Source organism: Panicum virgatum, chromosome 5K, assembly GCF_016808335.1.
Source record: "Panicum virgatum strain AP13 chromosome 5K, P.virgatum_v5, whole genome shotgun sequence".
Taxonomy (NCBI): domain Eukaryota; kingdom Viridiplantae; phylum Streptophyta; class Magnoliopsida; order Poales; family Poaceae; genus Panicum; species Panicum virgatum.
The window spans coordinates 26,675,885-26,691,548 of NC_053140.1; positions in this window are offsets into that span (position 1 = coordinate 26,675,885).

Genomic DNA, 15,664 nt, shown 5'->3' on the forward strand with positions numbered 1-15,664 from the left:
CACAGAATTTGATGAGGCACCGACTCTGGAGTCCAAAGAAAAGTATTCCTTAGATGAGCATGGGAGCTTCACCCTTGAAATACCACAAGAACCATGCTCATTTAATGCCTCTCCAGAGTCAGGCATGCTTAGTGCCTCGCGTACACACGAGAAAAGCAATCACTTCAAGGTGTTTTCCTGTAAAATCTTTAGGAGGGTGGTTGTAGATGCATTTGTTTATCATAAACATTGCAAATTTCGTGGGTGCACCATGGCACTAACCTTGTAGCTAGCTTTAACAATTGGTGGTGAAACAATGACCCATCACCAGTGATGGCTACAAGGTGTCTCATGGTCGAGCTTATAACCATAAAAACAAAGCACTACCAGGAGATATCCCGGATTATCATATTTATTTCCCTTCAATAAAAGCAAGAGCATGTTCTAGGATGTATTTTTCCTTCGGGTATTTTTGGTTGCTAACCTTTCTAGGGGAAGATCAAGAAGAATGATGGACAAACAACACCTACGAACATGTTGGCTACACCAACCACAACCCCTCGATGTGCCTTGATGAAGGAACAACTACAGAAGGAGACTTGAACTCCAAACACTTGAAGTTTTGCAAACTCCAAGTGTGGGGGAGGTATGTGAGTACCCCAAAGTAAGTTCTTTCACAATCCATATCTTGTCTTTGAATTGGTGCTAGTCCTCGCATCTTGCTCTATAAAAAAAAGAAAAAAATGAGAGGAATTGCCATGGTGACAATATTGAGTTCTCATAAACAAAACACCATGGTAAGTACTCTCAATGTCCTGCTTTTGACATTAAACAAAGCCCTGCCGGGAGGTCGCTCGAGGATCGCCAGGTTCGTACTCATACCTGTCTCCCTTTGAATAAAGCTTAATCATGCTTAATGCTTCCTTTATCTATTCTTTGTATGCTTTGGTTTGAATGTGTAGCATGCAACACAATCATAGATGTATTAAATTAAGCATGGTGCTTAAGTTAAAAAAGTCTTCTTCAGTCAAACCGACATGGTGTCAAGTTTGATTGATGTTCCTAGAGTTCATGCTGGAAAAGACATTGGTTGTATATGCGGACTAAACTCTGCAGGAAATTCATCAATTCCAAATGGGTGAGTCGTTGAGCTGAATTCAAATGGGAAGGTAAGCCAAGGTTCTGGATTAATGTTGCACAACATACTCATGTCATTGCAACCTTAATTCAGCCTTGTTTGAGTAAATCTCACGGTGAGAGTAAATTTTAGTTTGAATAAATTTTAGGGCTCCCTTGTTCTTAAAACCAGTAGAGCCATTATTTCTTTTCCACCATCTCGTTGAATACAGCACCAGGTACAAGAACAAGTGTGGGGGAGATCTCTCAAGATCATCAGTGCCATACATGTTCGAGATCTCCCACATATGTATTGCACATCATCGTCCGCACCAACATGACAAGGGACAAGGCAAGGACACCAAATTCAGCCAGCCACCTGGTGGTTTGGCTGAATCACCACTGCCTTGATCCCCACCTTCTTGAAGAGCGATAGTATGTGCATCCTCTTTCTCTCAACCCTCTTGATTCTTGAGTTTGAATGGTTTTTAATTCTGACTCATTAAAATCAAACTCAAAGTGAATCAGTGTGTTGCACCTGCTCTACATGTTTCCTATGGTTGGCTTGCATATGTATTATTCCATGCTTATCACCTTGATGCTTGTGAACAAAAACATTTAGGAAAGCATGCTAATTTAAGTAGTTAACGTTTGAGATATGGTTTGGATGATATGATCTTTGCTCTTTATTGTATAAGTGCTTGGGAACTTTATTTGAAAAATTTTGGAAACCCCTTTGCAAAGCTCCTCTTTGATATGCCAAAAGTCCTACTAAAGCCATATGATGATTTATCTTGAGGACCTTTTACACATTTGCTACTTGTCTTGCATTGAGCTTTGTCAAATTGTTGTGACCCTAGAGAGAAATTTTTGTCATGCTTTCATGATCAAGATTCACGTGCACACCATATACCCCCTTGCTATGCTTCTATAAGAAGTTAGCACTATATCACCCCCTCCATTCTACAAAATAAATGTTCCACAGTATGTGTTGGTCTCTCTCTCTCTCTCTAGTTATTGTTAAAAAAAATTGAGGCATGGGTTATCAAAAAAAAGAAAAAAAGGACCTATGAAGGTCCATGGGTCCATGAAAAAAAAGAAAGAGAAAAAAAAGAGAAAGAGACCCCTGAAGGTCTTGAAAAAAAAGAGAGAGAAGAATAGATAGCCATGCTCTCAAAAGGATCCAAAGAGAGAGAGAGACCACAGAAAAGGAGTTTCCATTCCATCCACCACAATCCATACACGTGCACATCTTGATCTGATTGCATGATTTTTTTTCTCTTTGGATCCGGTTTTTGACTTTGCAATATATGTGATGCAAGTATGCCTTATCTTCCATGCCCTACCTTGAGCTCCACATATTGACATCACTAGAAGTAGGATGAAGAAAAGGCAAGTCAAATGCCTTGGTAAGGACATATACACATTGAGCGATCCGAGAGAATCAAATGAGGAGCTAAGCAAGGTTTGTTTTGAAAACTTATTGAAAACCCCCAAGCTACTTGACATGAGGAGTAGAAGTGATTTGATTCGTGACTACTCCATTCCTCAACTACCAAGATGGCATGATAGACACTTCAAAGTTCACAAGTGCAAGGTATGGTTTGGAATATCATGCTCGCTTCATACCTTTGGAATTCATGTTTCACCTTAGTCCTTTCTGCTTTACTCGAGGACGAGCAAAGGCTAAGTGTGGGGGAGTTGTTGACGGCTCTTAAGTACCAAATTTAGGCCGTCAACTCCTGCATAAATACATAAAATGTAAACATCAACATAGTGGTAGGAGTTTATTACTGACCATTTCCACGAGTGTTGGTAAATATTTGTTTGCTTCCTCAATCCAAGGTAAAAGGCGTCGACCAATCAGAGCGTGCCATTCAACAGCACATGGATTCATGGGCCCACTTGAGCAAGTTACCGACTTAGACTAGAGCTATTACCCGTGGATTAGTGATGAGGGCCCACCTAGCAGTCACCCAACCAAAGTTGGGCCGATTCGGGGCCGGTCGAAGGTTGGCCGACCAACCTTCGACCAACCTGGTCGGCCGACCTGCCCACAGTACCAACCGACCTCAGGCTTTGATGTGGCAGCTCCCCATTAGTCCTAGAAGTCAGTTCTGGGAGGATCACCTGCTGAAACTGACCTTGCTGGCCGTGGCTCCCTCCTATATATACGAGAGGAGGGGCTCCATTTCAACACATCCACCTAGTGCCACTCCAACGCCTCCTCTTTGGTTTAGAGTAGTCCTAGCTTAGGGAGAGGGTAGAGGTACTCAGGACGGGCACCGGTCTTCGGCGCTCTTCTCCATTTTGTACCTCTACAAGACTGAGAGAGTAGTTCGGGAGAAGTGCCGGGGTGTGGGCTCTCTGCTCCCAGCTTGTACCTCTACAGATGATGCTACATTCTTCGGGTTTAGTAAGTATTCGTGGTTCCTATCTCTAGTTTTATACTTGGTATAGTATATGCTAGTAGTGCTTGTAGTTGAGTGAGATCAGTTCTCTTACTCGCGGGTTCATCGCTCTGTATTCATACAGAGTGCTGTAGTTTGCTACGGGATATCATACGTAGTTAGATTGCAGTAGTAATCATTCACATAGGCGTGGTGTCTAAGCTAAGGGTTATCCTTCGTTTGCCTTATATCCCACGGTTCAGTAGAGGTAGGCCGTAGGTGGTGACAGCCCTACTGGTCCTTCGTAATCCTCCACGTTCGGATATAGCGTAGAGCTGTTGGCCGGAGTCGACTGGCAGACCAGTTGTAAGCCGGTGCCCGAAGCGAGTATTGTGCCTGAGAGATCGACCTTTAACTCAGCAGTAGTGCTATCTTAGGAATCCTCTCTACCCTTCTACCTATCTTGGTGTGTCCTTGGACCGATTAGAATAGAAGAGAGTGCACACACGTTCCCTGTGGATTCGATAACCCTTGGAATACTCTGAGGTGAAAGCTATGATGGTATTCGTGTGCTTGCGGATTTATTCGTGATGCTAAAATACCCAACACTGACGATCATTGGATAATACTTACCAACATCATCCGCGGGATGTGTTTCCGTCAAGACCTTCGCTGCACCAGTCGAAGGGATCTCTTCAGTCTGAACAGCAGAAGTATCCAGTTGATCTTTGTCTGACTGCAGGATGGAAGGCAACTTGGCAATACTTTTATGAGAGTCGAAGACAGGATCTTTGTCCATATCCTTGACGCCAAAGTCCTCAGAGTTGCTACAAAACAAAAAAAAGTACTCGACACATCAATATCAAGACGAAGAACACAGACCAAAATGATCCATCTATGGCTACACACACTAAGAAGACTGCTTCAACAAAAACTTTTTTGGTTTGATAAGCTTCGGGACACCACTCAGTCCCGAAGCACTCTACCCCTTGGCAAAGCTACCTGCTCCAGTTCCGCCCGGCACAGAATGCATGGACGCGGCCGGTCTAGTAACGGAACTGCGTATCCGCTATTCAGAAGGGGAGCGGGGCCTAAGAGCAAAGAGAGATCAACGACAAAAACTCAGACATCAGAAGCAATAGTTTAAACTTACTTGTCATTGTTGCTAGTTGATGCAGCCTTCCGCTTTCGAGTCGTTGGTGACTAGACCGCTGGCTCTGCTTCCACTTGATCTCGGATAATCGACACAGTCCGGCTTTTTGACAGACCTACAAACAAATCAACAAAGATTAGATCAAGAAAAAATTCAATACACAATCAAAGAAAAGGCAAGATTCAGCATTCAGAAGCATACTTGAATCAATTTGTGCCGCAGGCACAACTTCAGGGAGTGGAGGCCTACTCTGTTAATTATCGGGATTAATCTGCATGAAAGATACCAGATCAACTCGACTACTCAACAAAAGGTACTCGATATTTACTACAGTCGACTACTCGAAGAGGTACCTCTCAAGGACGTCTGCCAGCTCCAAAAGATCCTCTAATACTGACTTCCCCGACTACATTATTTAGCAGTCGTTCCACTCGATTCTTCAATTCAGAGTCAATGATCTTGGATCGGGTATATCATGAGGGATCCGTTTCTTCCACATACTGGAATCCCAAGTGGACTCGCTACAGCAGCGGCTGGATCCTCCGAAGTGACTAGTGTGCTATCACAGAGGCACCGCTAATCTGGTGATCACTTTTCAGTTTTTCTGTTTCTCCAAGGAGGAAGTTAACCTGATCTACATTACTTCCTAGCTAGGCCTCTTAACAGGGGGACCAGGAGTTCTATGAGGAAGAGAAGAGAATTCATCCCTAACATAAAACCACATCTCCTTCCAGTCGATGACTTTGTCACTCAAATCATAAGGGATGTACTTGGGTTTAACCCACTGACAAAACTGCAAACCCACCCCTCTGCCTACATCTATCTTGGAATCACTATGCTGAGGTTTCAAATGAAAGAAATACTGGAATAGATCAAAATGAGGTTCGATCCCCAGAAAGGCTTCGCAGAGATGAACAAAAATTGAGATATGCAAAATGGAATTAGGAGTCAAGTGATGCACTTGAATTCCCCAATGGTGAAGAAGACCTCGGAGGAAATCAGAAACAGGAAACCCGAGGCCTCGAAGAACATGGGAGTGAAAAACAACAGATTCACTCTCCCGCTCATGCAGAAAAGATTCCCCAATAGATCTCCTCCAATGGATTATCTTCTGAGATTGGAGGAGGTGCTCTTCTACAAGACCTAGGAGATGGAAGTTAGTACACGTACTCGATTTCCATCCCCAAGCCTCTGCCTCGCCAGTGGCTTCGTCCACCTTCCCCTTCCCAACAGACTTCTTGGGCGCCATGAGAGGGTGGAAGAGGTGAATCCTTCTTGCTTCACGCTCGGGGGCTAGCGGTGGTTAGATTCTCGTGGCAACTAGAAGCAAGAACGGATGAACGGCGGCGGCGGAGCAAACTAAGTCTGAAAGCGTGCTAAACCTAGATTTACTCGAAGCATTAAATAAACGGAGTCAGTGGTAGTTTCGCAAATAAAAGGAAGCACAAGGGCCACGCGCCAGTTTCAGAATTATTTCAACCAATAAATCCGTGATTCGCCCCAAAGGAAACAGAGCCAGCACGAAAAATGGAAATTTTCATTCAAGGATTACATTCCAAGGAAGGAAAATACACAGATCTGAAGGACCAAACTACTCGATTCTATTCGAGCCCAGTTACAACACAAAGTCTTCAGCCCTATGGCTGCTACAGAGATACAAATCTTGTTATTCCCGAATGGGAATAAATCAGAAACATTCAGAGAGAAAAGACTTGTTAGCAAGAAGTGATGAAAGATCAGGCACATCACAAATCCTCTTATTGCATCATTCAGTGCCATTTCTTCTTCTATCCGAAATGTTTTTGCAACAAAAATAATGCCATCTCCGAAGAAGCTATCGTGGGGGAAACCATTAAAACCCGCCTCACGAGAATAATACCAACAGACCGCCAAGGCTTCTAACACAGCTTTCACCAGCAACCCCCCAGGTACAAGACGACCAGGATGGCTGCGATGTGAGAAGCAAGGCCGGCGGCTACAAAGATAGCAAGTATTTTTGCTGCTCGTAAATACTCTTCTAGCATCTCTTAGTATGCATCGACTACTTCTATGAAGAGGACGAGTACTCTCCAATGATGAACTCCACTCGAAACCCATAGTTACAATGAGAAGTTTGAAGATATGAGAGCCCTCAGATGCTGTTTAAATAGAAGAAGCAGCAGAACTACGGTACCACCCATGAGCCTCGAAGACAAAGAAGTCACGAGCTGAATAGTGAAGATTCCAACAACAGTATTCGCCACGTGAACTCACAAGTACACAGTACACTGAATAGCAGCTTTTATCAGAAGAATCATTACAGCATCGGCATAAGAAGACAAAACCTTTGAAAGGAGTAGCACTCTTGGCGCTTTCAAGAAAGATAAGAAAAAATGGGCCATGCCTTCGGATCCTCAACCCCAAATCACGATATTTGCAATTAAGGCTCGGGCACTACGGGACATGGGTCATAAACAGTGACTTTTTTTCAAGAATAATTTCAAATTCAAATGAAAATTCGAAGGTAGCAGAAGACAAAGTTAACCCTCAGCCTGATCCTTTAATTCAACCTAAAGCTCGGGGCCTACTCCATATGGAGCGCGAGTACATCGCGCACCATATTTGATGAAAGAAAATTCAGGGCTTGAGCACCTCATAGCCTCGATGCAGCTAAGAAAGTACTCGGAAGACTACTCGAAGTACTCGACGGACTCCGAAGCATGGACAATGGATTCCAGAAAGCACTCGAGGCATCCGATGAACGTCTTCAAAAGTACCCAAAGCCTGTAGGACTCGGCTACAAAGGGCTCGAGGGCTTGTCAGACCTGGGGCAGCAGGACTGCTCATAGGCATGGAATATTCTAGAGTAGGGAGTAGTACATGGATATGCCCTACCTCTACTGCAACTACTCGAATAGTAGTAGGACTAGTTGATGTACAAGGAAACTAGCCGACCACATCGGATTAGAACTCTTATAGTACTCGACTAGGACTCTCCATGTAACCCTATTCTCCCAGAATATATAAGGGCAGACAAGGACCCCTCCAAAGCAGGATGGTACACATCGAACAACACCTAAGGAAATACAAACAACCACACAGGACGTAGGGTATTACGCTCCGGCGGCCCGAACCTGTCTAAATCTTTGTGTTCCTTGCACCATCACGTTCTGATCTCGGCAAGTCCCTGCCCACAACCACTCTCCTCAGGGTATACCTTGGAGAACCCGCCGGTAAAACACCGACAACATTTTCCTTCTACCAAAAAATGGGTCTCTTAACATGATAAGTGGGACCTTGGTAAGGGGTGTGATGGGCCTAATCTTGATGAGAAATGATTTCAATTGTTTTTGTCGTGGTGTGCAAAACCACAGTCGGGTGGCGTAGTGCACCCGCCTAAACCCAGAGGGTGAGTACTCGGGGGTTAGCTAGGATTAGCCCAATCTAGATGCAAGAACATGATGAACACAGCAGGTTTAGAGTGGTTCGGGCCGCCGGAGCGTAATACCCTATGTCCACTGTGTGTTGTATTGCTTGTGCTCTCAAGAGGTTGAGAACGGGATTGTTCGGAGTGAATCCGAGCTTTTGTTGTGTCTGCCCTCACATCGCTTGGCCTGGCTTGTGTTTACCTATGTTCTAGCGGGCGTGCTCTCCCGACAGGTGGGCCCGGCGATATATTTGATATTGTACACAGCAGAGCCTTAAATGTTACAGATCTGGAGATCTTCGTCGCCGGCTTCCGTGCGTAGTTTCTGACCAGGGATGGTCTTGAGCTGTCTTGTCGGAGTAGAGTCTAGCCTCTGGAGCCGCGCGTTGAGGTCATGATGAAGCGCCGAACTATTGACTCAGTCCGCTGTAGCAGCGTGCACTATTGCTCCAGTTAGTAGCTGGTCATCATGACTCATCGCCCATGCGCGTGGCGCTGAGACACTGCTGCATGCCTCTATAACAGACGAGCCGCCTCGGTAACTGGTGATCCACAGTGTGGACTGACAAAAGCTGCCCCGTGCCCAACGGCAGCAGAGCACGCCTCAACCACTCGCACTTAATGCGGGTGGGTGAGGGAGCTTCAAGCGGTAGGCTTGCGCCCGCGTCTGCGTGACACGTGGCGGCTCCGGACCCCTCCCGAGCAGCTAGCTGAGCCTAGAGCTCATGTGGGTCCGGATAGGTACGTGGTGGTCCCGGACCCATCTGCGGGAGTTCGGATGGCACGTGGAGGTCCCGGACCTACCTGCGGGGGTCCGGGTCCGCGGCCACAGGTGCTGAGCATTTCCACCTCTGGGACATGTTGTAACACCCGGTTTATAAAAGAACATAAACCGAGCAATCATATACGTGCCAGGATCAAGTCACACGTATATACAACAGAATGGACAGTATATCATAGCACATCTCACGAATAAGACATAATAAATCGAAATATGAATGTTATTTATTACAATAATGACAAAAATGTCTGATACAGCGGAAGCGAAGTACAAATATGATAAAACTCTCTGAAGCTGAGCAGGGCGCCACAGGGACGTCGACTGGGAGACGAACGCCTAGAAGTCCTCGTAGTCCTGGTAGCGCTGAGCAAACTCCCTCGTGTCGGCAGGAACTGAGCAGCAGTAGTGTATCCAAGAGGAAAAAGTAGAGAAGAGGCAAGAGTGAGTACACAACTTGTACTCAACAAGTATAACACAAACTATGAGGCTCTAGGCTGGCTGACTGACTGCATTAGCTTTTAAGTCTTGGCAAAATATTATTAAAGCTATTTACTACGAGTTGATGAATTACCATTAACCCAATTACATAGTAATTAATCAAGATTAAACATGTTACTACTGAGAACCAACCCGAAACCAAGCCACCAAGGTAAACCCCTAGAGGCACCTCCCTCGTCGGAAGGACACAACCCCACTAATCAAAAGGAGGATCTGGGCCGCTCATAACCTTGAGCACGGCTAGTATACCAGTTTTACACTCTGCAGAGGTTGCACATCTTTACCCACAAGTCGTGAGCTACGCCAGTTGTTCATCACACTTCCTTAGGTGAGATGACTAGCGACTCACTACGAGGCCGTTACAAAGAATCTCGTTGGTAAGGCGTAACCGCGAGAGTTAGGTCAGCGACGATGGGGCCCACCTCCGGGGGTACAAGCACAGGAGCGCAATCCAAGCACAGACCAAGCCGGAGGAGCAGGGACCATTGAAGCTTACTACTCTTGCCCCGCAGGTAAGTTACTCCAAACCAAAAAGACCTAATTAGTAAGCCAAGTCTATCCCATTCTAGCCTTGTGGTAGCGCTGTTGTCCCAGGTTGTCGCTCTATGAACCGGTCCTTATGGAGAGTGGCCAACCAAGCACTAAGCACCGTGCTGGCCCCCTAAACCATGTTTCTACAAAAACCATCTTTTAACGAGACGTGAACCACTCATCCACACAGAGGGCCACTCTCAGAATTAAGTTCAAGTAAACCATTAATCAAATTAATTAAAAAGGACCAGAGTGTGTTATAGCGCGGCACCTAGCACAACTAACCATAATGCAACCCAAAGGATATATATAAAGGATATAAAGTGGCTAGGAAATCCTTATAGGTATATAGTATTAAAATGCAGTATGAAAATGTATTTAAAAGTGATAGGTTGTTCATGTTACACTTGCCTTCCTCGTACTGCTCCTGCTGCTGCTCAAAGTGCTCGGAAGACGGCTGCTCCGGGTACTGGTACTGGGGCTCCTCCGAAGGATCAGCGTCTACTCACGAACACATGGCCAAAACAATGCACAATAATAAGCATACAAGCAAACACTAACAAAAACTAAGAAACAGCACATCAATACATAAAAACAGCAAGAAAAACTAAGCCTAAACTGTTCTACGCGTTACAACAATCGCGTGGACATAAAGAACGCCAAAAACGGAGCTAAAACGCATAAACTAGGCCTAAAACAAGGTTCAGGGGCTTATTTGTAATAAAAACAGGGTTCCAGGGACTTTTCTGCTAAAACCGAGGGCCTAAACATAAATAAAGGTTAGTTCTGGGGTCTAACGCATGAAAAAGCCCTGGAAGGACGGCGGGTTCTATTTCTAAAGAACTCAGGGGGCTAAGTGATAAAAACAGGGCCTCTGCGTAAATATTTTTGAATAGGTTTAGACTGCGGGTTGATATTAACAAAAGGAAGGGGCTCTTTAGCAAAACGTGCAAGGCGAACCGGTATGTTTGATTTCCAGCCGCAGGATTTGGATCTGGCGGCCTAGATCTAATGGATCCTAGATCTAATCGTGCGCGTTGATTCTGGATCTGGCGGCTCAAGGTGAAAGGGCGAGCGGGCGGCGGCGGGACTTGCCGGCGACGGGGCTCCCGCGGCGGAGGGCTCGCCGGAGACGCCCAAACCGGCGCTCCGGGGGTCAATCCGACCCGGGCTTGGGTCAGGGAGGTTCAGGGTGGGATGCATAATCCACCAGTGCAGTTCGTGTGGGACTTCGAGGTACGGGATGGCTCGCGCAGCGGCAGGGGCGGGTCTGCGCGGCAGAGGTTCGCCGGCGCGAGTGTTCTGGGCGCCGCTAGTGCTCGGGTCGGGGCAAAACTGGGTCAGGGTGCATGTGTGACGCACGGGTAAGCCGGGACTAGGCCTGCGCGGGGTTCTACTGCTCAGCAGTGAACTCGCCACGGTGGGGCGGCGCTGCGCGCGGCGGAGGCACGCCGGCGGGTGGCGTTCCGGCCGCTGGAATGGGTTACCGGCTCTAACTATCGGTCTAACAGGGAGGGGATGGAAAAGTGAAGCTCACTGAGGGATGGGATTGCGCTGGGAGGCCGGGCAGAGTCGCCGGCGTTGGAGTCCGGCGGCGTGGCGTCAATCGGCGGAGCTCCTCCACGGGGCAGCGGGGCCGAGGTCGGAGGCAGCGTGCTCGGGGAAGGTCTGGGCGTCGAGGCGGAGCCGGCGCGCTGCTCGGCTGGGGCTCCGGCATGGCGGAGCGGCGTCGCCGCGGCGGCGCGGGCTCTGCTCCGGGCGGAGCAAGATGTGGCGCGGCGGCGGCTAGGGTTTGCGGGGGCCGTTGTGGGTGGATGTGGGGTGCTGGAGAGGGCCAGGGGCCAATTATAGGAGGGGTCCGGGGGTTTCGGCGTGCGAGCCCGGGCGGAATCACGGCGGGGATCGCGGGGGAGGCGCGGCCGTTGCGTGGAGCAGAGGTCGCGGGGGGAGAAGGCGATGCTGGCAGCTGGGCCTGGACTGTCAGCGGGCGAAGCGCGCGGCGCGGGCTGAGCGGGGTGACGCGGGGGCTTGCGCGGGCCGCGCTGGCTGGGCTGCGGCGCGAAGCTGGCGGGTGAGCGGGAGCAGGCCGGCGCGAGCTGGGCCGAAGTGTGGAGCGGGATGCGCGCGTGCGGGTTGGGCCAAGCTGGGCTGGTTCGTTTGCTGGGCCGCGGGGAGAGAGAGAGAAAAGGGGCTGGGCTGGGTTGAGTTTGGTTTTGGGTTTGGGTTAGGTTTTCTATTTTCCTTTCTCTTTTCTATTTCTACTTCAAACAAAGTTTGAATTCAAATCAAAATTTGAATTCAAACCACACTCAAATAATTAAAACTATGCACCAGCATGAATGCAACACCAAAATTTAAACCTATGATAAAATTTTAATTACTTATAGAACAAAAATTGAGATTAAATGCAAGTCTAGCACAATAAACCTTAGAAAATTAAATAAAGCCAATTAAATTTATCATAAAATGCTGAAATTTAAATTAGGGTGTTACAGACCCTACCCCCTTAAAGAAATCTCGTCCCCGAGATTTAGCTGGGCTGGCTAGCAAAGAGATCTGGATATGTCTTCTTCAACTCATCTTCTCGCTCCCAAGTAGCCTCAGCTTCACTGTGGTGACTCCACTGAACTCTGCACATCTTGATGCGCTTGTTCCGAGTAACCCTTTCTGATGTCTCCAGAATCTTTACCGGATGCTCAGTATAAGTCAGATCTTCCTGCACATCTACTCCATCCAGTGGTGCCTGCTCCTCGGGTACTCGCAGACACCTTTTCAGCTGAGATATATGGAAGACATCATGAACTCCTGAGAGGCTGGTGGGCAACTCCAGGCGATAAGCAACTTCGCCCTTACGCTCTAGCACCTTGAATGGCCCCACATACCTAGGTGCTAACTTCCCTTTGACATTGAATCTGCGGATTCCTCTCATCGGAGACACCTTCAGGTATACATGATCACCAACACTGAAAGTCAGGTCTCTCCGCTTGCCATCGGCATAGCTCTTCTGTCTGCTCTGTGCAATCCTCAGATTTTCTCGCACAGCCTGAACCATCTGCTCTGCATCATCTATGATCTCAGGGCCAAAGAGCTGCTTTCTCACCAATCTGATCCCAATAGAGAGGAGTCCTGCACTTTCTGCCATACGATGCCTCAAAGGGGGACTTCTTCAGACTGGCCTGGTAGCTGTTGTTATATGAGAACTCAGCATAAGACAGGCACTTATCCCAACTAGTACCGTACTGAATGGCACAAGCTCTCAGCATATCCTCCAACACTTGGTTGGTTCTCTCTGTCTGCCCATCTGTCTGAGGGTGAGAAGCCGTACTGAAACGCAGCTTCGTATCCAAAGAATCATGAAGCTGCTCCCAGAACCGAGAAGTAAACTGAGACCCTCTGTCAGATATGATCTTCTTGGGCACACCATGCAAGCAGACAATCCGAGAAATGTACAACTCTGCAAGTCTAGCACCGGAGTAAGTAGTGTTCACTGGAATGAAGTGAGCAACCTTCGTCAATCGATCCACTACTACCCAAATGGAGTTGTACCCTTTCTGAGTACGAGGCAATCCAACAATGAAGTCCATAGTGATTTCCTCCCATTTCCACTCTGGAATCTTCAAAGCCTGCAATAGACCTGCTGGCCTCTGATGCTCAGCCTTGACACGCTGACAAGTGTCACAAATAGCCACGTACTCTGCCACTGAATGCTTCATCCCATACCACCAGAAACGTTCCTTTAGATCATAATACATCTTCGTGCTGCCCGGATGAATAGAGTAAGCTGTATCATGGGCCTCACTCAGAATCAACTTCCGGAGATCCTTCCCATCTGGAACACAGATCCGGTTCTTGTACCACAGAGTACCCTGATCATCCTCTCTGAAATGAGGAGCCTTGCCCTTCTTGAGCCACTCACGGATCTCCTGCAGCTTCTCATCTTCCTTCTGATGCTGCCTGATCTCTGACTCTAGAGTCGGTACTGCCTCAAATGCTGCACTGGAAGTACGATGCGAGAAGCCCAGACTCAACTTCTCGAACTCCTCGCATAACTCTAGAGGCATCTGGAAAGCCACGGCCATGTTGACATAGCTTCTTCTGCTCAGTGCATCTGCTACAACATTGGCCTTGCCCGGATGATAGTGAATCTCCAGGTCATAGTCCTTGACCAACTCTAACCATCTCCTCTGCCGCATGTTCAGCTCATTCTGCATGAAAATGTACTTGAGGCTCTTGTGATCAGTGTAGATATCACACCACTGTCCATACAAGTAATGCCTCCAAATCTTCAGAGCATGCACAACTGCGGCTAACTCAAGATCATGAGTAGGATAGTTTAGCTCATGCCGACGTAACTGCCGTGAAGCATAAGCAATCACTCTGCCCTCCTGCATCAGAACACACCCAAGACCATCCTTCGAAGCATCACAATATACTGTGAACCTCTTCGTCTGGTCAGGCAGAGTCAGGACTGGCGCCGTAGTCAACCTCTTCTTCAGCTCATCAAAGGCCTTCTGACGCTCATCAGTCCATATGAATGCCACATTTTTCTCCAACAAAGAAGTCAAAGGCTTCGCGATCTTGGAGAAATTCTCAATGAACCTCCGATAATATCCAGCTAAGCCCAAGAATGACCTGACTTCCTTTACTGTCTGCGGTGTCTCCCACTCTAGCACATCCTTCACCTTGCTCGGATCAACAGCAATGTCTCCCTGAGAGATAACATGACCGAGGAATGGAACCTCGTCAATCCAGAACTCGCACTTGCTGAACTTGGCATACAACTGATGCTCCCTCAGTCTCTGCAATACGAGTCTCAAATGCTCCTCATGCTCTTCTTCTGTCTTGGAGAAGATCAGAATATCATCAATGAAGATCACCACGAAGACATCCAGATAGTCCATGAAAACCATGTTCATCAGATGCATGAAGAAAGCCGGGGCATTAGTCAAGCCGAAGGACATGACTGTATACTAATATAGCCCGTACTTGCAGGTGAATGCCGTCTTCGGAATATCCCCAGGACGGATCCTTAGCTGAAAATAACCCGAACGAAGATCAATCTTCGAGAATATACGAGCACCTCGAAGCATATCGAAGAGATCCTCAATACGGGGTAGTGGATGCTTGTTCTTGATAGTGACTGCATTCAGCTCCCGATAATCCACACACATCCTCTTCGAGCCATCCTTCTTATCTACCAGCAATAATGGAAAAGCCCAAGGAGAGAAGCTGCGACGGATATAGCCCTTGGCTAGCAACTCATCAATAGTCTTCTTGACTTCTTCATGCTCTATAGGTGCCATACGGTAGGGCCGCTTTGTAATAGGAGCTGTGCCAGGCAAGAGATCAATACAAAACTCAATGGCGCGTTCAGGCGGCATACCTGGCAGATCATCCGGAAAGACATCCGGGAATTTAGACACCACGCGAATACCGTCCGTGGGTCTAGCCTCCATCTGATGAAGAAATCCAGAAGGCTCTACTGCACTGATAACAACCTCTTGGCCACTGGAAGCTGATAGCAAGACTGTCCTCTGAGCACAATCTATCCGGACTCCCCACTTGGCCAGAGTCTCCATTCCCAGAATAACATCAATGCCCTTGGTGTCTAGCACCATCAGATCAGTACAGAACTCTACTCCCCTCAAAGAAACACTGACTCTCGGGCAGTAAGTGTGAGACCTCAACTGTCCTCCTGGTGAAGATACTAACAGGCACCTCTTTAATGTGCTAGTATGAATACCTTGATGCTCGACAAAAGACTGAGTAATGAAGGAATGCGTAGCACCAATATCAAAAAGCACTGTAGC